This window comes from Cetorhinus maximus, chromosome X, assembly GCF_964194155.1.
Source record: "Cetorhinus maximus chromosome X, sCetMax3.hap1.1, whole genome shotgun sequence".
NCBI classification, from domain to species: Eukaryota; Metazoa; Chordata; class Chondrichthyes; order Lamniformes; family Cetorhinidae; genus Cetorhinus; species Cetorhinus maximus.
This window is the reverse complement of record NC_135917.1, coordinates 470,646-484,128: the sequence shown is the minus strand read 5'-3', so window position 1 is coordinate 484,128 and position 13,483 is coordinate 470,646. Positions and strand designations below refer to the sequence as shown.

At 48.3% G+C, this 13,483-nt stretch overlaps 1 protein-coding gene across 2 annotated transcripts in view; it reads right to left on the bottom strand.

The window, feature by feature from the left end:
• Window positions 1-13,483, bottom strand: part of LOC144672768 (signal transducer and activator of transcription 5B-like) — a 186,138-nt gene that overhangs the window by 119,211 nt on the left and 53,444 nt on the right. Inside the window, exon 1 of one of the 2 annotated variants that reach the window (XM_078534748.1) lies at window positions 2,456-2,477. The exons of the other annotated variant lie outside the window; for it this stretch is intronic. The gene's annotated coding sequence lies outside the window, so the exon portion shown is untranslated. Of the gene's footprint in view, window positions 1-2,455; window positions 2,478-13,483 lie in introns of those variants that run through there. 2 annotated transcript variants of the gene reach the window in all.

Here is a 13,483-nt window from a genome sequence, read left to right as displayed (position 1 = left end):
TCCAGATAGTTGCATTCATCTGTCATTGAAGTGATGATTTTCTGACCAGACAAATGTGTTTCCACTTCAACATGGAATAACCAAACCAGCAGACTGCTGAGAGATTCTCTCCTAGCCTGTAGTAATCAAGTTTAAACTGAACAACCACCTCTCATAAATAAATAAATGTAAAGAAATAGAGATTTCAAATGTGTCAGAACTCCCTATTCATTACAGGTTCCAGGTTTAATGCCCAATTTGTGCTGAGTTAGCTGATCTTAAGAAAAGTGATGGTAGAGGTCCTTTATTACAATACAGCAGTGAGCTCACTTCAAAAGTAAAAAGTATATTACTGTGGATGCTGGAAATCTGAAATAAAAACAGAAAGTGCTGGAAAAACTCAGCAGGTCTACAAAGAGAATTAATCCATTACATTTCTACTTCTCTTCAGCTCTGAAGAAGGATCATATGGACTCAAAACGTTAACTGTTTCTCTCTCCACAGATGCTGTCAGACCTGCTGAGTTTTTCCAGCACTTTCTGTTTTTATTTCACACTTCCAAAGTACTTCATTGGCTATAAAGCACTATAGGATGTCCTCAGATTGTGAAAAGCACTATATGAATGCAAGTTATTTTCTTTTACAATCAGCCCTGTGTTGCTAGGCTACAGAGAAAGAAATCAACCTGCACTGGAAATTCCATGTGTGGACATTGGATGGGAACAGAATCAGGCTTGACTGTGATGTCCCTCATTATGAAACAGCCTGCTGCTAGCTACTGTTCAACTCCATATATGAAGAATGATTGCTTGGGTGAGATACAGGAAGTCACTCGACATTTTTGGAACTGTCACTCAGCAAGAAGTCAGTGCCTTCAGTAGAGGAGAGTGAAAATTTGAGCTAGGGAGGGAGGAGGGGAGCAGGGAGATAGATCTGATGGTCTTTTCTACAAATTGCAAATATATTAAAAAGCTGTTCAATTAACACATGCCAGCAAGCTTATTTCACATTGTATTTTTTTAAACAGGGTGAAAGGCATTACAAATTATCAATTTAGCATTCAAATCCAGTGTTGTTAATTGTACAGTACATCAGCATTCTTCAAAAGTAAATTAGCTTTTACATACGAACATACGAAATAGGAGCAAGAGTAGGCCACTTGGCCCCTTGAGCCTGCTCTGCCATTCATGGCTGATCTCAATGTAACCTCAACCCCACATTCCTGCTTACCCCTGATAAACAAGGGGATGAAAGGTTATCAAGAATCTAACTAGCTCTGCCTTAAAAATATTCGAAGACTCTGCTTCCACTGCCATTTGAGGAACAGAGTTCCAAAGACTCATCACCCTTGAAGAGAAAAAATTCTTCTCATCTCTGTCTTAAATGAGCGACCCCTTATTTTTAAACAGTGACCCCTAGTTCTAGATTCTTCCACAAGAGGAAACATTCTCTCCACATCCACCCTGTCAAGTCCCCTCTGGATCTTATAGGTTTCAATCAAGTCGCCTCTTACTCTTCTAAACTCCAGTGGATACAAACCAAACCTATCCAGCCTTTCATCGTAAGACAAGCTGCCCTTTCCTGGTATTCTAACCAGTACATTAGTCTTGCCTCTAGTGCAGTCACCAGAATGTGACTAATCACCACTCTATGCTTAGACTGGCAATGTCTTAAATACCTTCATTCATAGAGAAAATATCACAGCAATAAGCAGATCAACCACTTTATCTATACAGTGACAGAATTTGCCTCTTATTAGACTTACAGTGTGGCTAAATTACTGGACCGTCAATGTGCAGGGTCACCTTTAGGCCATTCAGCCCCTAGAACCTGTTGTGCCATTCAATTAGATCATGGCCGATCTGTACATTAACCTTGGTTCCATATCCTTTAATACTAAGGTATTGAAATATGCTGCCAAATACATTAAAGTATTTTCATAATGTAATTATTCAACAACTATTCACTTTGCTGAAAACAGTAGTTACACGAAAATGACTCATCCCCAGCAATTAGACATCTAGCTTTAGCTCCCCGGATAGGAGTGATTCAGCAAACCCTTTACTTACCGGGCACAGAGAGGAGATCTCCCTGCCACCTTGCCCTCCCCCCACACTTAATTTTCTCCTTTTTGTTTCCTGAAAGTGGCAGCTTATGCTGGTATACAGCTTTGCAGGTCCAAGCAACCTGCCAGTATATTCCCCAAATGGCTGCTCATCAAGTATGATTCTGGACAGTGAGTGTCTTCTGGTTATTTTACAGTGGGGGGGGGGGGGAGAGAGGGGAGGGGGTGCATTGCACCCAATACTGTTCTCATCTGACGTCAATTTTACAGCAGGGGTCCCCGTCCCTCACCAAGGTGTGTTGAGACCAAATTTAGCAACCCAACTACTGCCTCAACACAGAGCAAGCAAGACACCTGGGATATTCCTGCTCCATATGGTTTAGTATTGTACCACACAGTGAAATTACTCACTAAAGTATCAGGACAAGACCCTGCATACGTTTTTCAGCAAAGGAGTAGAATTCAATACACCTTTTTGATTTGCATTTTGTTCAAATTTGAAGCATTAACTCTCATGAATCATTGCTTTTTTAACTTAAAACCTTTCATGACCTCAACACATTCCAAAGCGTTTACAGCCATTTTTGAAGTGCTGTTACTGCTGTAAAGTAGGAAACATGGTAGCCAATATGCACGCAGCAAACGCCCACAAACAGCAATGTGATAATGATCTTTTTTTAAAATACAGCTGAAGGATAAATGTTGGCCATAGGATCGTAAAAGATGCTGTAAAAATCCACCCGAGAGGGCAGATGGAGAATCAGTTTAACATCTCATCTGAAATAATGCACCTCCAACTGTATTGCACTGGGAGGGAAAGCCTGGATGATGTCCTTTTGAGTCGCTAAGTGGGACTTTAACCCACAAACTTCTGACTTCCAGGAGATTGTGCCACCCACTGAGTCACGCTGCCATAGTCACATTTATATTCCTTTATTTTACAAATCTTCCAGTCCTAAATATGGGGTGAGGTGTTAGTTGTTAAGTGGCAAAGGTTCGGGTTGTTTCTTCAGCTGCCAGCGAACCTCTTACAATAGATTAACTGCGTACAACTGACAGACAAAGGAATGTCACCCAGCCAATCGATAGAAAGCGTGGGCGGGATCTTCTGTGCAATTGACGGGTCATTTCTCAGAAAGTTGAGGTTGATTTACTGTAAAGTTGCGAATGTTTCCGGGACTTCCCAGAAAAGTAACCGCTGACAAAAAGTGGAAAATGTGAATGTACGCAATATTGCGGATACGCAAAAGCCAGCGATTGCACCAAGCGGCACACCGCAATATTAAACAAACAACAGCAGTCCTGGACATTTCCGTTTTTGCAAATGGAAATTTGTTTGCATGTCCTATTAAACTTTGATACATGATCTTTGTTGTTCCTGAATAAAACACTGCCAGTGTTAACGCCTTGAGGCATTTAAGAAAACCACTGACACGATTGCAAACTGAAATAAATGGAGCATTTCTATGAGGAACAAAAAAGAAATCCAAAAATAAAACTGACCCTCACTGGAGAATTGACAGGAAGTGATTGACAAAGCTTGATGTCACCTACCAGACTGTTTATCAGTAATACACTCCACGTCATGTATGTCATAGCACACAGTCTGGTGTTTAGTTTTCCAGCTTAAGCGATAGCCTAGGGGTTACCCCATGGCTTTTAATGGTAATTTCTCAGATTCAGTTCTTGGTTTGTAGTCAATTAGATGATCTCAACCAGGATGCAATGACTAGGCCATGAAAAAAATGGAGCGATGGTAAATAATAGGTTTCTAAAGCCTGGACACCATCCAATGACCTTTCCTTGTATCAAGTGCACATTTGCAAAGGTTTTGGCAGATGAGTTAACACACTATCCTATCAATGGGGTAGTTCAAATCTAGTCCAGACTGAGGAGGAAATTCTTCCCTCATTGTGGGTAAGGCTCCTCTGAGGCAGGACAAGCTCAACCCAGTTTCCAGCAGGCGTGGCCTGACAGCAGAAACCTGTCTTAGTTGGACACTAATTGGAAGTTTCACAGAGAGGTTGCAAAGTGTTCCTTGAAAGGCTGTTTCCTTTGCCAATTAGTTTATTCACACACTGAGTTTGGGTGATGGCAAGTTCTAGAGTGACCATCTGAGTTTGCACTGACAGTGGTAAGCCACACTTACCAGGAAATCGTGGTCATGCTAATTTAATGGCCATAATTACCCAACATGCACTGACAGCAGCATCAAACAAATCAGGGCATTGAGCAGAGATGGGGGTCTAACCCATGCAAACAAGTCCACTCATTTTCCCTCCCCCTACATGACTGGTTAGTGTGAAAAATGCAGGGTGTTATGCTGGGATACTGTGACACAGATGAGACAAAGTTTAACTCTGTATCTAACCTGCTCAACAATATCTTTTTTAATCTTTCATGGGATGAGAGTGTCGCTGGCAAGGCTAGCTTTGTTGCTGACCCCTAATTGCCCTTGAAAAGGTGGTGGTGAGCTGCCTTCTTGAACTGTTGCTGTTGTGTAAGTACACCCACAGCGCTGTTAGAAAGGGAGTTCCAGGGTTTTGACCCAGCGACAGTGAAGGAACGGCCGGTATATTTCCAAGTCAGGATTGTGTGTGACTTCGAGGTGGTGGTGTTCCCATGTGTCTGCTGCCCTTGCCCTTCTAGATAATAGAGGTCGCAGGTTTGGAAAGTGCTGTAGAAGGAGGCTTGGTTAGTTGCTGCAGTACATCTTGTTACTCTGTATCTAACCCAGGCTATATTTGCGCTTGGAGTATTAATAGGACAGTGTCAAGGAAGCTGTACTCTAACCCCGTGCTGTACCTACCTTGGGAATGTAGCATGGAGATACGGAGGAGGGACCTTTACTCTGTATCTAACCCTGTGCTGTACCTGTCCTGGGAGTGTTTGATGGGGACAGTATAGAGGGAGCTTTACTCTGTATCTAACCCCGTGCCGTACCTGTCCTGGGAGTGTTTGATGGGGACGGTGTAGAGGGAGCTTTACTCTGTATCTAACCCCGTGCTGTACCTGTCCTGGGAGTGTTTGATGGGGACAGTGTAGAGGCAGCTTTACTCTGTATCTAACCCCGTGCTGTACCTGTCCTGGGAGTGTTTGATGGGGACAGTGTAGAGGGAGATTTACTCTGTATCTAACCCTGTGCTGTACCTGTCCTGGGAGTGTTTGATGGGGACGGTGTGGTGGGAGCTTTACTCTGTATCTAATCCCGTTCTGTACCTGTCCTGGGAGTGTTTGATGGGGACGGTGTAGAGGGAGCTTTACTCTGTATCTCACCCCGTGCTGTACCTGTCCTGGGAGAATTTGATGGGGACGGTGTAGAGGGAGCTTTACTCTGTATCTCACCCCGTGCTGTACCTGTCCTGGGAGAATTTGATGGGGACGGTGTAGAGGGAGCTTTACTCTGTATCAAACCCCGTGCTGTACCTGCCCTGGGAGTGTTTGATGGGACAGTGTAGAGGGAGCTTTACTCTGTATCTAACCCCGTGCTGTACCTGTCCTGGGAGTGTTTGATGGGACAGTGTAGAGGGAGCTTTACTCTGTATCTAACCCCGTGCTGTACCTGTCCTGGGAGTGTTTGATGGGGACAGTGTAGAGGGAGCTTTACTCTGTATTTAACCCCGTGCTGTACCTGTCCTGGATGGTCCCTCATCATGGGCCATCCGTCCGCGCGGCATAGTTATTGCTAAGCAAGTGCCGCTTGATAGCACTGTTGCTGACCCCTTCCGTCATTTTACTGATGATAGAGAGTCGACTGATGGGGCAGTAATTGGCTGGGTTGGATTGTCCTGCTTTTTGTGTACAGCACATACCTGGGCAATTTTCCAGATGGCCGGATAGATGCCAGTGTTGTAGCTGTGCTGGAACAGCTTGGCTAGGGGCACAGCAAGTTCTGGAGCACAAGTCTTCAGTACTATTGCCAGAATATTGTCAGGGCCCATAGCCTTTGCAGTATCCAGTGCCGATAGCCGTTTCTTGATATCACGTGGAGTGAATTGAATTGGCTGAAGGCTGGGGACCTCCGGAACAGGCCAAGATGGATCATCCACTTGGCACTTCTGGCTGAAGAGTCTTGCGAATGCTTCAGCCTTATCTTTTGCACTGTTGTACTGGGCTCCTCCATCACTGAGAATGGGGATAATTGTGGAGCCTCCTCCTCCAGTAAGTTGTTTAATTGACCACCACCATTCACGACTGGATGTGGCAGGACTGCAGAGCTTAGATCTGATCCGTTCATTGTGGAATCACTTAGCCCTGTCTATCACTTGCTGCTTATGCTGCTTGGTACGCAAGTAGCCCTGTGTTATCGCTTCACCAGGTTGACACCTCATTTTTAGGTATGCCTGGTTGCTTCTGGCATGCCCTCCTGCATTCTTCATTGAGCCAGAGTTGATCCCCTGGCTTGATGGTAATGGTAGATTGGGGGATATGCCGGGCCATGAGGTTACAGATTGTGTTCGAGTACAATTCTGCTGCTGCTGATAGCCAACAACACCTCATGGATGCCCTGTTTTGAGTTGCGAGATCTGTTCGAAACCTATCCCATTTAGCAGGGTGGTAGTGCCACACAAAACGATGGAATGTGTCCTCAATGTGAAGGCAGAACTTCGTCTCCACAATGACTGTGTGGTGCTCACTCCTACCGATACCGTCATGGACAGATGCATCTGCGGCAGGTAGGTTGGTGAGGATGAGGTCAAGTATCTTTTTCCCTCTTGTTGGTTCCCTTAGCACCTGCTGTAGACCCAGTCTAGCAGCTATGTCAGTTAGGACTCGGACAGCCCGATCAGTCGTGGTGCTATCAAGCTACCCTTGGTGATGGACATTGAAGTCCCCCACCCAGTGTACATTCTGAACCCTTGCCACCCTGTGCTTCCTCCAATTGGGTTCAACATGGAGGAGCACTGATTCAACAGCTGAGGCGGCACGGGTGGAAGAAGGGTGGTGGGAAATTAAAACCAATGCATCAACTATTTCACTAGCCACATCTTTTTAAGATCCTAGGATGAAGTCCATCAGGACGTGAGGATTTGTCAGCTCGCAGCTCCAACAATTTGCTAAGTAACACTTCCCTGCTGATTGCAATTATCCCAGAGTTTGTCCCTCCCTTCCGAATCCCAGAAATAACTGTAAATTGGGAAGTTATTGTTATCCTCCATAGTGAAGACCCATGCAAAATACCTGTTTAATTCATCTGCCATCTCTTTATTTTCCATTATTAATTCCCCAGCCTCACTTTCTATAGGATGAACACTCACTTTGTTAACTCCTTTCTTATTTAAGTATCTATAGAAACACTTAGTATCTGTCTTTATATTTCTAACTAGCATTCTCTCGTAATCCAATGTTTCCCTCCTCAGTAATCTTTGTCATTCTTTGCTGTTCTTATATTCTGTCAAATCTTCTGATCTGCCACCTGTCTTTGTGCAGTTTTTTTTCTTTAAGTTTGATACTGTCTTTAACCTCCCCATGGAATTTTTCTCTTATTGGAATGAATGTATTCCAAAATATCCCTTTAAAATGTCTGCCACTGCATTTGTATGATATATCCCTTAACCTCATTTGGCAGTTCACTTTAGCTAGCTCTGCTTTCATTCCCACATAACTGCCCTTATTTAAGTTTAAAATACTAGTCTTGGACCCACTCTTCTCTCCCTCAAACTGAATATGAAATTCAATCATATTATGATTGCTGCTATCCAGGGGCACCTTCATTATGAGGTTATCAATTAATCTTATCTCATTGCACAATACAGGTCTAGTTCATTACCTTATCATATTAATGGAGCTCCCATCATCTCTTCCTTATATAAAAACAAAAACTATTGCGGATGCTGGAAATCCAAAAAAAATCTCTTCCTTATACTCTATCCTACCATATATTAGAATTAGCAAGCCTGTACAACACTCCCACAAGTGACTTCTTGCCTTATTTCTCATCTCAACCCACACCACTTCTACAGCCTGGTTTCCTGAACTTAGGTCATCCCTCTCTAATGCACTAATACCATCATTAAATTAGCAGAGCCACTACCCGCATCCCCCCAACCCCCAAATTTTCTTAGCTTTCTGTCCTTCCTAAAAGTCACATACCCTTCAACATTCAGGTCCCAATCTGTCATCCTACAACCGTGTCTCTGTAATGGCTATCAGATCATACTTATTTCTATTTGCACTAACAGTTCATCTGTTTTGTTTTAAATGCTACACACATTATTTTTGTAACCTCTAGCCATGACTGCTGTTTTACTCTTAGATTTGTAGTCTCTATCCATTCCTGTCACATTGTTTTTCATTTCCCATATTAATACCCTTCTCTCTTGCCTTGTCTCTACTCTTTGGTTTAACCACACCTTCCCAAATTTGATCCCTTACCCCCACTAATTAGCTTAAAACCCTCTCAACTTCCCTAGTTATGTGGCTAGCTAGAACTCCAGTCCCAGCATGGTTCAGGTGTAAACAGTCCAAACAGTATAGATCCCACTTTCCCCAATACTGGGGCCAATGCCCCATGAACCAGAACCCACTTCTCCCACACCAGTCTTTGAGCCATACATTCATCTCTCTAATCTTATTTTTCCAATGCTAATTTGCATATGGCTCAGGTAATAACCCAGAGATTACCTTTGAGGTTCTGCTTTTCGATTTAGTGCCTAGCTCCTCACTCTATGCAGAGCCTCTTTCCAAGCTCTACCCATGTCATTGGTATCTACATGGACTACAACAATTAGATCCTCCCCCTCCCCACTGCAAGTTCCTCTCCAGCCCTGAGCAGATGTCCCAAACCCAGATACCAGGCAGGCAACACAGCCTTCTGGATTCTCACTCTTTGCTGCAGAGAACAGTGTCAATCCTCCTCCCTATACTATCCCCTACTAATATTACATTCCTTTTTGCTCCACCAGCTTGAATGGCTTCCTGTACCACGGTGCCGGGGGTGGGGGGGGAGGGAGGAGAGGAGAGGGGGAGGGGGGAGAGGGAGGGGGGAGAGGAGAAGGGAGAGAGGGGGGAGGGGAGAGGGGAGGAGGGGGAGGGGGAGAGGGGAAGGGAAGAGAAGGGAGGAAGAGGGGGAGGAGGAAGAGAGGGGGAAGAGGAGGGTGGGGATGGGGGAGAGGGAGGGAGGAGAGGGGTAGAGGAAGGGAGGAGAGGGGGAGAGGGGAGAGGGGGGAGAGGGGGAGAGGGGGGAGGGGGGAGGGGGGAGAGGAGGAAGCGAGGGAGGAGGAGGGGGAAGAGGGGAAGGGAGGGGGAAGGTGGGGAAGGGGGGAGAGAGGGAGGGGGGAGAGGGAGGTGGGGGGAGAGGGGGAGGGGGGAGAGGGAGGGGGAGAGGGAGGGGGAGAGGAGAGGGGAGAGGAGAAGGGAGAGAGGGGAGAGGGGGGAGGGGGGAAGGGGAGGGGGGAAGGGGAGGGGGGAGAAGGGATGAAGAGGGGGAGGAGGAAGAGAGGGGAGTGGAGGGGAGAGGGAAGGAGGAGAGGGGTAGACAGGAGAGGGAGGGAGGAGAGGGGGAGAGGAAGGGAGGAGAGGGAGGGAGGAGATGGGTAGAGGAAGAGAGGAGAGGGGGAGAGGGGAGAGGGAGGAGAGGGGGAGAGGGAGGAGAGGGGGAGAGGGGGGAGGGGGGAGAGGAGGAAGAGGGGGAGGAGGAGGAGGGGGAAGAGGAGGGGGAAGGTGGGGAAGGGGGGAAGGGGGGAAGGGGAGAGGAGGGAGGTGAGGGGGAGGGGAGGGAGGCGAGGGGGAGGGGGGAGGGAGGGAGGAGAGGGGGAGGGAGGGGGAGAGGGGGGGATGGAGGGGGAGAGGAGGGGGAGGGAGGGAAGGGGAAGAGGAGAGGGGAGAGGAGGAGAGGAGGGGAGGAGGGGGCAAAGGGGAGGGGGGAAGGGGAGGAAGCGGAGGAGAGGGTGGGAAGGGAAGGGGGAGGGGAGGGGGGATGGGGACGGGGAGGGGGAGGAGAGGAGCAGGGGAAGAAGGGGGGAGGAGGAGGGGGAGAAAGGGGGAAGCGGGGCAGGGAGAGGAAGGGGGAAGAGGGAGATAGGAGGGGGGATGGGGTAAGGGGGGAGGGTGGGAGTGAAGTGGGGAGGGGGAGGGGAAGGGAAAAGGGGGGAGGAGAGGGGAGAGGAGGGGGGAGGAGGAAGAGGGGAGAGGGTGGGAGGAGAGGAGGGTAGGGTGGGAGGAGAGGAGGGTAGGGAGGGAGGAGAGTGGGGGAGGGAGGGAGGAGAGAGGGAGGGGGAGAGGAGGGGGAGGGGAGAGGGGAGAGAGGGAGGGAGGGGGAGAGGGAGTAGAATAGAGGGGGGAGGAGGATGGGGAAGGAGGAGGAGGGGGCAGATGGGAGAGCAGAAGGGGAGGGGGGGAAGCAGAGGAGTGGGGGAAGGGGAGTGGGGAGGGGGGAAGGGAAGAGGAGGGGAGGGGGAAGTGATGGGGGGAGGGTGAAGGGGAGGGGGAGGCGAGAATGGGGAGGAGAGGAGAGGGGGGAGGAGGAGGGAGAGAGAGAGGAGAGTAGGGGGGAGGAGGTGGAGGGAGGAGGAGGTGCAAATGGGACGGGGGAAGGGGAGTGGGAAAGCGGAGGGGGGATGTGGAGGGGGGAAGGGTGAAGGGGAGGGGTGAGGGAGAGGAGGGGGAGGAGGAATGGGGAAGGAGAGGAGGAGGAGGCAGGGGAGTGGGGAGGAGAGGGGGAGGAGGGGGAGGGAGAGAGGGGAGGGGAAGGGAGGTAGGAGAGGGGGGAGGGGGAGAGGGGGAGGAGGAGGAGGAGGGGGCAGAGGGGGGAATGAGGAGGGGGAGAGGAAGAGAAGCGGGGAGGAGAAGTGGGGGAGTGGGGAGGAGGAGGAGTGGGGAGGAGCAGGGGAGAGGAGGGGGGAGGAGGAGAGAGGGGGGGAAGGGGGGAGAAAAGAGGGGGAGGGAGGAGAGGGGGAGAGGGAGGGGGAGAGGAGAGGGGGGAGAGGTGGGGGAGGGAGGAGGGGAGAGGGAGGAGAGGGCTGAGGGGGAGGAGGAGGGAGGAGGGGGAGAGGAGGGGGAGTAGGAGGAGGGAGGGGGAGGAGGAGGGGAGGAGGAGGAGGAGGGGAGAGGAGGAGTAGTGGGGAGAGGAAGCGGGGGAGAGGAGGGGGGAGGAGAGGGGGATGGGTTGGTTTAAAGGAATACAGGAGGGAAGGGCTAGACAGATCAGCATTGGTCTCTATCCAATCTTGTTTTTCTGCATCCAGACAGCATTTTATTTTTTGAATGTTTTTTCATTTATTGAATAACATACAAAAGTTGGGTATTTTGGTGTGTTTTTTTCTGGGGAAGGATTCCTGCAATTGGTGGATCGTGTTTTATTACACAATACTAAGTATGCAGCTGAAAGGGGAGCTATGCGGTCTAGTTTACAATAGAAGGGTCTACAGTGTGATACGGTGACTAGTAATTTAGCATTAGATTTGGATATTGGGATATTTATAAAGTCATGTTGTCTTTTTTATATTTTACAGGTTTAGTGCATAGACTTTAGTTTTTTTTATTTGCATTGCAATTCTTCCTCTGATACAGTAGGTGGCAGTAATATACCAAAGAGGTGTGAATTTGCCAGAAACCATATAAAGAAAAAGGGGTGGACAGAGACACATGATTAGCGGGGGGTGAAGAGGAAGGAGGGGCATAAATGTGATACAGCCTTGGGGCAGTGTACACTGTTGAAGTGGGGCCAGAAAACAAAGGCAATCCTGGAGCTATGCGTGGTGGAAGTTGAACTCATTATAGAACCAGAGCGGCACCATTTTGACAGCCGATGGAATGACACAGTTGAAAAATAACCCAGGAAAAAATCGCCAGGGGAGGGGTCTGAGAGCTTGTGGGAGTAGTTGACTGTTGCACTTTTGGGCCAATTGAAACTCTTTCGAGTTATCAACAGTCACAGATTGCAACTCTTTCGAGTACAATCACAGTTCTTGGTTTCCGGGAGTGGGACATGAACCCACAACCCTCTGATTCAAAGGCGAGGGTGCTATGAACTGAGCCACAGCTGACACCTCCAACAGTCACAAATTGCAACTCTTTCAAGTACAATCACAGTTCTTGGTTTCTGGGAGTGGGACATGAACCCACAACCCTCTGATTCAAAGGCGAGGGTGCTATGAACTGAGCCACAGCTGACACCTCTTGGGCCAATTGAAACTCTTTCAAGTTATCAACAGTCACAGATTGCAACTCTTTCGAGTACAATCACAGTTCTTGGTTTCCGGGAGTGGGACATGAACCCACAACCCTCTGATTCAAAGGCGAGGGTGCTATGAACTGAGCCACAGCTGACACCTCTTGGGCCAATTGAAGGAGCATCCTAATAATTTTGACTTCAGGACATAGAGATCAAGGCTCAGCTGAGACATGTTAGGAATACTCAAATGCCAATTAAACATTTGGACACCTTAACGCGCATTCTTGTGAGAATCCATTATGGCTTGGGGCCAAATGTTGATGGAGTTTGAATGACCATTTGTCCCTCTCACAGGAATGCGCAAAGATCACAAGGAACGAACTGTAAAGGGGCAACAACTAAAGTGCATATGCAATAAGCTCCAAAAACCGTTACATACCGCAGCTGAGAGGTTCAGGCTTTACATGCCTAAATGATTTCAGTCATTACATTAGTGCAAGGCTGGGCTCTAGTCTACTCCAAAGGAGGCAGCCTGACAGTGTCCTGACTAAGGCTCATAGTGCCTGGCTGTGCTCATCCAGATCCAACCCCCTTTGTGAAAGGGCTGTCATGCCTGGGGTGTTTGGGAAAGTGGGGGGAGGAGGTTCAACTCCCAGTGATTCTTAAGGCTGTGTGACAGCTGCAAGGGAAGATCTAGGGATGGAATGCCTGGGATGAGGGCAGCCCAAGGGCTTCACAATGACTCCCTAGCTTGGTGTTGGAAGGTGATCATTGCAGGGTTATGTTCACTCATATCTCTGTTCAATTTTCCTGCAGAGACAAGGAGGCAGCAGGTAATGCTGCCTTTTTCATGGCTCTCATGGAACTGAGGAGGAGAAGAAGGGCCCGTCACAGTCAGGCAGGGCAAAGGGAAGAGACTCACCCTGAGGAACATGGGTCAGCGGGGCCCCATGAAGACCCAGAAACTGAGGAAGAATGACAAATTCCACGGAGTGTTTGGTGCCACCCAGGGTGTACCAAAGACACCAATCATACATCCAAATGAGTGAGAGACTGTGCCATAGATGCCTTCACTTGTCAAGGGATGTGGTGGCTCACATCTGCCACATTCTTCAGAAGGATCTGATGCACACGGACTGGGAGGCCATCCATTGCCAGTGGCTATAACAGTGACTGCCACACTCAACTTTTTTGTGAGTGGCTTGTTCCAGGGCTCCACTGGGGACCTTTGCAGAATATCACAACCTTCCACTCATAAATGCGTCCGAAAGGTCACAGATGCCCTTTATAGTAAGACACACAGTTATGTCCAGTGCTAAAACAGA